Here is an 8429-nt window from a genome sequence, read left to right as displayed (position 1 = left end):
AGATTGAACCCCCACGCTCTCAGTTTGTGCCAGAGACTGATGGATACAGAATGAAGCCCACACTCTCACACTGTACCAGAGACTGACAGGTACAGAATGAATCCCACACACTCACACTGTACCAGAGACTGACAGGTACAGAATGAACCCCACACTCTGACACTGTACCAGACAGTAAGAGGTACAGAGTGAAGCCCACACTCTCACATTGTACCAGAGACTGACAGGTACAGAATGAACCCCACACTCCCACACTGTACCAGAGACCAACGGGTTCAAAATGAACTCCACACTCTCACAATGTACCAGAGACTGACTGATACAGAATGAATCCCACACTCTCACACTGTACCAGAGAATGACAGGTACAGAATGAACCCCACACTCTCACACTGTACCAGAGACTGACAGGTACAGAATGAACCCCACACTCTCACACTGTACCAGAGACTGACAGGTACAGAATGAACCCCCAGTCTCATTTGCACCAGAGACTGACAGGTACAGAATGAACCCCCAGTCTCACCTACACCACAGATTGACAGGTACGAAATGAAACCCACACTCTCACACTGTACAGAGACTAATGTGTACAAATGTTTTTGACCTGCCTGTTTTGTGAAACATACTCAAATTTACTGATAAACCCTGCACCATGCCTACTTGTTACCTCTTGAATAAATCCACGCATCACGTGATCGTGACTCGTCTCTGCCTTTCTAAAATGAGATTACACTGTACCTGTGTCCTCTCAAACTGAATGCGAACATTGTATTTACCTCCTTACTCCCAACTCAAGCTGCAAGTCAGCATTTGGGGAATCCTGCACAAGGACACCTAACTTCATTTGTACCTAATGGCTGAATTTTATCCTTATTGAAAAATCAGTTGACAAGAAAATAATTTATTTGTAAAATAATGCTTAATAATGGACTCCAACATCATGTTAAACACTGAAATCAGGCCATATGGTTGTTGCCCCCTTCCATTCTTCGAAAAGTGGAGAGAGAGTTTCAATTTTCCACTTTCCGGAAACATTTCTGAATCTAGTGATTCTTGAAAAGATGCACCATCTGTTCAGCTACCTCTTTCATATCTCTGCAATGAAGTCCATCCGGCACAGATGAATCCGCTTCCCAAGCGCGTCAGCCTGTTCAGTTATGGGAGGCGACGGGACGACACAAAGTGACTGGGGCGCCGAGGCGAGGAATAGGTGGATACGCGGGACAAAATTGTTCAAAAGACTGGGGAATGTATCGCCCCATGATTAAGTCGGTTGTGTGATACAGATACAGATACGGTGTCTCTGGCCATGGAGAACAACGACTTGCTCCTTCTTTCTGCAGAAAGTGACATCAATAGCCAGCGGTGGAATGAGAATGATGTGCTTACATATTTTGAAAGTTTTGAGGATTTCGCCCTCTTCGATAGACTGGGACACGAGTGTGCACCTTGATAGACCAGGGACGAGGGACGCATGATGCTTTAATCATGCAAAGAATGCAAACAACACTTAAAGGGAAAATTAGGAGAGGAAAGGAAAGTATAAGTTTGCTTTGGCAGACAACTGGAAGGAGAATCCCAAGGGATTCTACAGATATATTAAGAGCAAAAGGATAGCGAGGAAACAACATTGGCCGTCACGATGGTCAGCGTGGTCATCTGTAAATGGAACCAAAGGAGATTAGGGAGAACTTAAAAGAATATTGTTTTACTTTAATTTTCTCAGGAAACGGACGCACGATCTATATAACTAAGGTAAAACATTAGTGAGGTTATGGGCAATACTCTGATTGCAAAAGAGGGGGCAAATTGGGGTGTAAATACTTCATGACCTCGTAAGGTATCCCTTTGTCCCTGTTGAAGGTTAGTGCAGAAATAGCAGGGGCGATTCTCATTTCGGTCTGGCACATAAATACCTCTGCAAACCAGGGATTGTTTGCTGGACTGTTCCGTTCCCTTCCTGCCTGAAACCTTCGCCTGCATCCTCGTCAATATCCCCATCAAGTTCAACCGCTGGAGTGAGAGTGGAGCATTGCCACGCCAAGAGAAGGAACTATCTATCGTTGAGTTCGGAACTGTCTCTTTGTGTCCCCGTGTTTAGTGTCCGTGTTCTGTGTCCGTGCTCCCTTTCTGCTGCCGTACCTAGATACAATATGTAACAAAGGCTTCTCTTTCATCCTATTCATAGACATCATATCATTACACAGTTCCTTGAGAGAGAACAAGATAAATAAATAATAAAATGCAGAATAAAGTACAACAGCGACAGAGAAAGCACAGTGCGGGTAAACAATAAGGTGAAGTGTCATAACAGGTAGATTGTGAGGTCAAGCGTCCATCTTTTTTCACAAGGAAACCATTCAATAGACAGAACAGCGAGATTGAAACTATCCTTCAGAATGTGGTACGTGTTTCCTTTTTCGTGATCATTCTGCTGGATTCTAATTGGTTTCATTCCACAAAAATTATCATGGTGTTTAAGAAGAGAACTGAACAAGGATTAAGTATGATCGCACTGGATGGTGCAGCAGACTCGGGGCCGAATGACTGTGGCCATCAGACATTATCTGTGTCGCACTGCTCAATTGTGATATGCAGGAAGGTTTGGACCTGAACACTTCGCATTTTAAGTGGGGATGTAGCTCAGTGGAAGAGCGCATGCTTTGCATGTATGATGTCCCGGGTTCAATCCCCGGCATCTCCACGCTGGTGAGCATTGAATTTTGAACATTGCAAAACTCAAACCCAATCGTCAGGTTTGCAGTCAGCACAATGATGCGTTGAGTCTCAACGTGGACAAGAGTAAAGAGATGATTCATTAGGCCAGGGGACCGCTCATTACTGCAAATAAACGGCTCCTCAAGAGAGAGAGAGAGTGGACCACCAAACCTGCCCTCTGAACGCCACAAAGAACAGCAAGAAAGCGCACCGGTGTGTCCACTTCCTGGCTTCAGTGAGACTTCCCCAACCCTTCTTTAATCTGTTTTTATTTCACAGGAGCATCATTGAGCGAGCTCTAACCACTTGCTAAACCGTCTGGTACGAGAATCGCAAGACATCCGACGGCAGGACTCTACAGAGGGGAGAGAGGACTGCTGACAGCAGCTCACTTTCACATTCAGACCCAGTGATTTGCGGACTATTGAAAACTGACGGAATTCTGATCTTCATTCGATCATATGGACGGATTGGGAGGTGAACGAGACTCAGGACTGGACAAAATAAATCCCGGAGTGTGGGTGTATTCTCCACTGCACCTCAGACTGCGATCGCTGCTCGTTATGTCGGAGTCTGACCGAAATAGCATACACAAATGGAGGAGGAACTCAGCGGGCCAGGCGGCATCTCGCACGAAACATCGACTGTTTACTGCTCCCCAGAGATGCTGTCTGACCTGGTGATTTGCTCCGGCATTCAGTGTTTGGGATTTCCAGCACCTGTGTTTATAGCCTAAATAACAGCCCGCTGACAGAGAGAAGGAAGGCAAGGAGACACAGAGGGAGATAACCAGCGTGTCTGACTGCAGGGCCGTAGGAATAGGGCCAGAATGATAATGAAAATCAGATCCGTTGCTGAAATGTCGGGTCGAGATATCCGGCTGGGTCGGAGCACAGAGACCGGATAATAACCGGATGGGGCAGGAAGTGATGAACAGGGAAAGGAGAACGGGGAGGAAGGTAAAAGCGTGAGAGAGACACGAGGGAAATTAGACAGGGAAAATAATCCAACAAACAAAACAATAGATAATCGGGGTAAAGCGTCAAAATTAACAAATAGAAAGACAGGAGAAGAACAGAGATATTTACCTATCAGCAGAATAGCGCAGCGGGAATGTGCTGTGCCCGTTATGCAGAGGCCGACACATCGAAGCCATCGTCTGCTATTCTTCAACAGAATTTTTTTTTTACCGCAAATCGCCGTCACGTCACCTGTGTACACAACACACATTTAACTTAAAAAGAAAAACTTGTACTTCTAACTGAAATTTCCGTCCACTCACTTCATCACTTTCTGAGATTTGTTGAGAACTTCGCGGGTAAAACGACAATTGCTCTTGTGCTCTGCGTTTGTCCAACACATCTTTTTCTCCACTGCATGAAGCTGTGTCTGGTATTGAACAGATTGAACAGAAAATACTGGAAACACTCATCACCTCAAGAAACATTTGTGAGTGATGAAACGGGATTACGCTTTCTGATCTTGACACTTAATTAGAAATGATGAGAGAAGAAGATAGTTTTCTGTGTCAAAGAAGGTGAGAAGTTGTGTGGGAAGTGAAACGGGGGACATCTCTGATAGGGTGACACCAATACAGGATGACGGTAAGACAAATAGGAAACAGAAAAACTGGTCTAAAATGGCAGAAGAACGACGGGCAGAGATGTCATTTCATAGAGAAGGAAGTGATGTGGCTGAGTGATTCCAGACCGATGCGTTTATGTGATAAGTGCTGAAAAACAGGTACAACTCACGGCGATCGCCGGGAATCGAACCCGGGTGAGCTGCTTGAAAGGCAGCTGTGCTCATCCCTATACCACTGTCGCTCCATGTTGCGGGAGTTTCGAGTAGTGAAGCGGCTCCCATGCGCCATGTGATTCCACCAGATCCCGAGCCGCTCTCTGTCGGATCAATCCTCACTCTGCAGCAGGTTTTATTCCTGCAAATGGCGCCGGCCTCACGCATCAGCAAATGGGAAAGAAAATTCTGATTGTTCATGTTCTTTAGAAAAGCCGATGAATATGTAAGTATGAGTTGAGTTTAGGAATAAATAAAATAACCACCAACAACCACATTGCTGGGATTATACTGTAATTCTCTCCATAGCTGGTAAAATTCTGAGGAGCAGATCTGCTGGCAAATCACACAGAAATGTCATTTTGTAGATAGGGTTACAGCAATCAGACATTTCAACTTCTCCAAAATTAACCAGATCATTTTTTAGGCAAGATAAGAAATGGAATTTTTGAAGTGCATCTGGAAGAGTATTTTTGTTCCTGTCCATCGATAGTCCTATCGAACTAGGTTAGGAAATTCACTCTGTAATCAAAACTCGCACTTCATTGTCTCTGCATAAACAACAACGTAACTGTGTCGACACCGGGCCAACAACTTAGAACAGGAATTCTGCTGTTCCCGCTATACCAATACTCACTCAGCCTAATTTTCTCATCTATATCACCAAACTAGGGCATCTCAGTTGGCCAAGTGATCCATCCTTTCTTCTCTCAGTCACCGACTTGGGAGTTCTTCCTTGCGATGGTGGGTTTCTAGAAAGAGTTATTGCTGCTAGCACATTCGAAGTTTCCACTTTTATATTCATATTTTCCAGTTCAGTTATCCCATTCCAGTGTCATTGACTGTAGGCCATCTGATTGGTTTGAATTCTCCTGTTTGTTGACTCTGCTCCAGGTCAGCATCCATTTATTGCCCTCTTCTCAGCAAGCGTCAATCGGTAATTTATGGCTCTTTGTTCCCTTCAGGAACCAATTTATGTCATGGTCCGGTCCGTGAAGTCTGCATTCCGGTTCACAGTCCAGTCCGTGGACTCAGGACTCCCGGTCTTCGAACTGTCCCTTGTTTTGATTGAGTTAATCATAGGCACCTGTTTCCCATCTTGTGGCTTGGAATCTAAGTAGCCTTGGGGTTGAGTGCGGGCTGCTGGTCTGTCTTGTCATGATCCCCTGGGAGCAACCTGCCTGTGGAAGGCTAGAGCGGCCACTTCCCATCTTTAGGCCGCGTTGGAGAACCATCGCTTCATAGAGCCTTGCTGTCGGTAGTCGGAGCTGTCTTTGCGGTATGGATTCGGCTGTTTCCAGGGCCAGCTGAGTGGCTGCCAGACACTCCGAGCTATGTACGGATCCGGTTGTTTCTGTAGTCAGCTGAGGTTGCTGGCCGAACTGCGACTCGGAGCAACTCCGATGCAGAGGTGGAACTTTTTGTAGTTCTTTGGTGTTTATCTCTTCTTGTCCTTGCCTCCGTGGGGGTAAGTCAGGCCGTTTCTTCCGTTGCCTGCGGGGAGATCTGTCTTGTCTTGTCCACGCCTCCGTGGGGTAAGTCAGGCAGTTCTGCCGTTGCCCTGCATGGGGTCTTGTCTTGTCTTTGCCTCTGTTGGGTAAGTCCGGCCGTTCTGCCATTACCCGACAGATGGACCTGTCCCACCTTGGTGTGCAGATAAAGTTGAGTTCTGGCTTGTCTAAGGATAAGTCCCGGCTCTCTGTCTATGTACTGTCCTGTCTCATGTTTGTGTCGTGTTAAAGATGAGTCCCGGTTTTTCGAAGTATAAATCCCGGCTCTATGTTTATGTGCAGTTCGCAGTCTGGCTCCGAGTTTCAGCCTTCGAGTTATCAGCCTCTGCAGGCCTCAAGAACCAAGAGCCAAGAGCCAAGACCCCAGCCTGCAGGCCTCAAGAGCCAAGTCCAACACCCCAGCCTCAAGCCCCAAGACTCTAGACCCCAGCCACGTCCTGTCCTGTAGTTATGTCCTGTCCTTGCCTGGTTCTAGGGCCCGAGCCCTAGTCCAGACTCAGGTTCTGGCTCTTTGTCCAGTCTCTGGCTCGGAGCCCAAGGCTAGGCTCCTAGTGCTTAGTTCCTTGTCCGGGTTCCCTGTCTTGTCCATGTCCTAACCCAAGTCTGTGTTCTCGTTCGTGCTCGTTTGCATCCTGTCACGTCCCTGCCCTAGTCAAGTCCTGTTCCTTGTACTTCAGTGTCTGTGTCTTCCTGTTGGGTCCACCATCTACGCCCCCCCCCCCCGCCATTGTGACAGTTTCAATCACTCCAGGCAGGGATTGACCCCAACATTCACACATTTGCATGTTATATTATATCAAAAACACTTCACAATAACTTCTAATTTGGAAAAGATTTCTTAACCCGCAATTTACCTGAAGCAACGTTGTGTTTACTTTAAAATACCAAAATTTTCACCTCATAAAATGGAAGATGTAAAACGGTTCCACAAAATTACATGTTCACTTCCAAGTACGTGTCTGGTACAAAGACACTTGTTCTGTCTGCTTCCACTGTCCTTGAGCCATTTGAGTTCTATGTTATGTTACACATTTGAAATCTTCCGTGGCCAACATCTCCTCCTTTTCCATCCACGGAAAATTCTGGGGATCACATTACTCTTTATGTCTCAGTGAATATAGCACAAAAGGAACAGCAGAATTCATGACTATATCAAAAAATACCGATAAGGATTTAAAAATAATGTCATAACAAAAGCGTGAAGAAACATGATAACGTAACTAACTTCATACCATATATCAAGGAATTTAACAGGAATTAATAATTTTAAAATTCAACATAGCTATAAGAAATTAAACGAAATCAACAAAAAGAAATTTTAGAATGGCATGTGCTTTTCAAACACAGAAGTTATTAAAATTGGCCTAAAAAACAACACCGGGGGAAATACCTTGTGTAACCATCAGTACAAAGAGCAAAGCAATAATAACAGGGGAAGTAAAACATATGCATTTAAACCTCAGTTCCAAACTTTATTCCAAAAGGGATGGATTCTGCAAAACGTCATTAGCTAAACCCACATAATATTTAATAGTCTTGGATAACAGAGCCCATAGTTTAATAACATTTTTAAAACATTAAAAACCAAAAAAAAAACTTTGCAACTTAGGGTTCCCTTCTTGTCAGATATGCTTGAAGTATCAATGCGATGAATATTATTCACCACACCAAACAAATACCAACATACATTAGCCTCATTTCCTTTACACACTTCGTCCTACATGCAACCTTCAGTGGAGCCTTCGACCATTCTGAGGCCACTCATTAGCAGAATTCCAACACCAATCGCTTCTGAACAGCAGCGTGTTTTAATTACTACTGTGTGTTTAATCCATTGATGGATTATCTACCTTGGCTTGTTCACAACAGCTGTCCAGACTGCAGTCAAGTTAGAGGCAACTTAAAAACAACGTAGTCCAAAAAATTACACAACACCCAGTGCTGAATTGTTTATTCCCCAGTAGACTCAACCAAACAGATATCTCGGAGGCATTCCATGCATTCATCAACTTGATTTTCCATCTATATGCTTTTTGAAATACTCCCTCTGACGTAATCTGACCTTTCTTACATGTTTTTTTCTGTCTCCCGCTGTTGTAGACCAGATCCGTGGCTACAATCCGAAAGCCTATAAAATACTCCCATCAGGGTCTTCTTAGCCGAGGAATTTCTTAATCCCCGCAGAAGGATTCTACATCTTCCGATCCTGCTCTGACTGAGACTCCATCCAATTCAGTGCACTGATTTCCTGGTGAAAGGTCATGGAGCTGAACGTGAATTCGGTTTGTCTTTTCTCAGACGCTAACAGATCTGCTGAATATTTCCAGCAATCCCCGCTTTTAGTTCAGGATCAACCTTGTTTATCTGACTCCGGGATTTGAATCCAGCTGTGAAGAACTT

General features: G+C 44.8%; 1 non-coding gene across 1 annotated transcript; it reads left to right on the top strand.

Moving 5' to 3' along the window:
* The first annotated feature begins 2635 nt into the window (after positions 1–2635).
* Positions 2636–2707, top strand: trnaa-ugc (transfer RNA alanine (anticodon UGC)). Its single transcript has one exon. It is a non-coding gene; the product is annotated as a tRNA-Ala (tRNA).
* Positions 2708–8429: the final 5722 nt, after the last annotated feature.

Source organism: Mobula birostris, chromosome 28 (assembly GCF_030028105.1).
Source record: "Mobula birostris isolate sMobBir1 chromosome 28, sMobBir1.hap1, whole genome shotgun sequence".
NCBI lineage: Eukaryota > Metazoa > Chordata > Chondrichthyes > Myliobatiformes > Myliobatidae > Mobula > Mobula birostris.
Note: the sequence above shows the minus strand (reverse complement) of the source record. Positions and strands in the feature narration are given on the sequence as shown.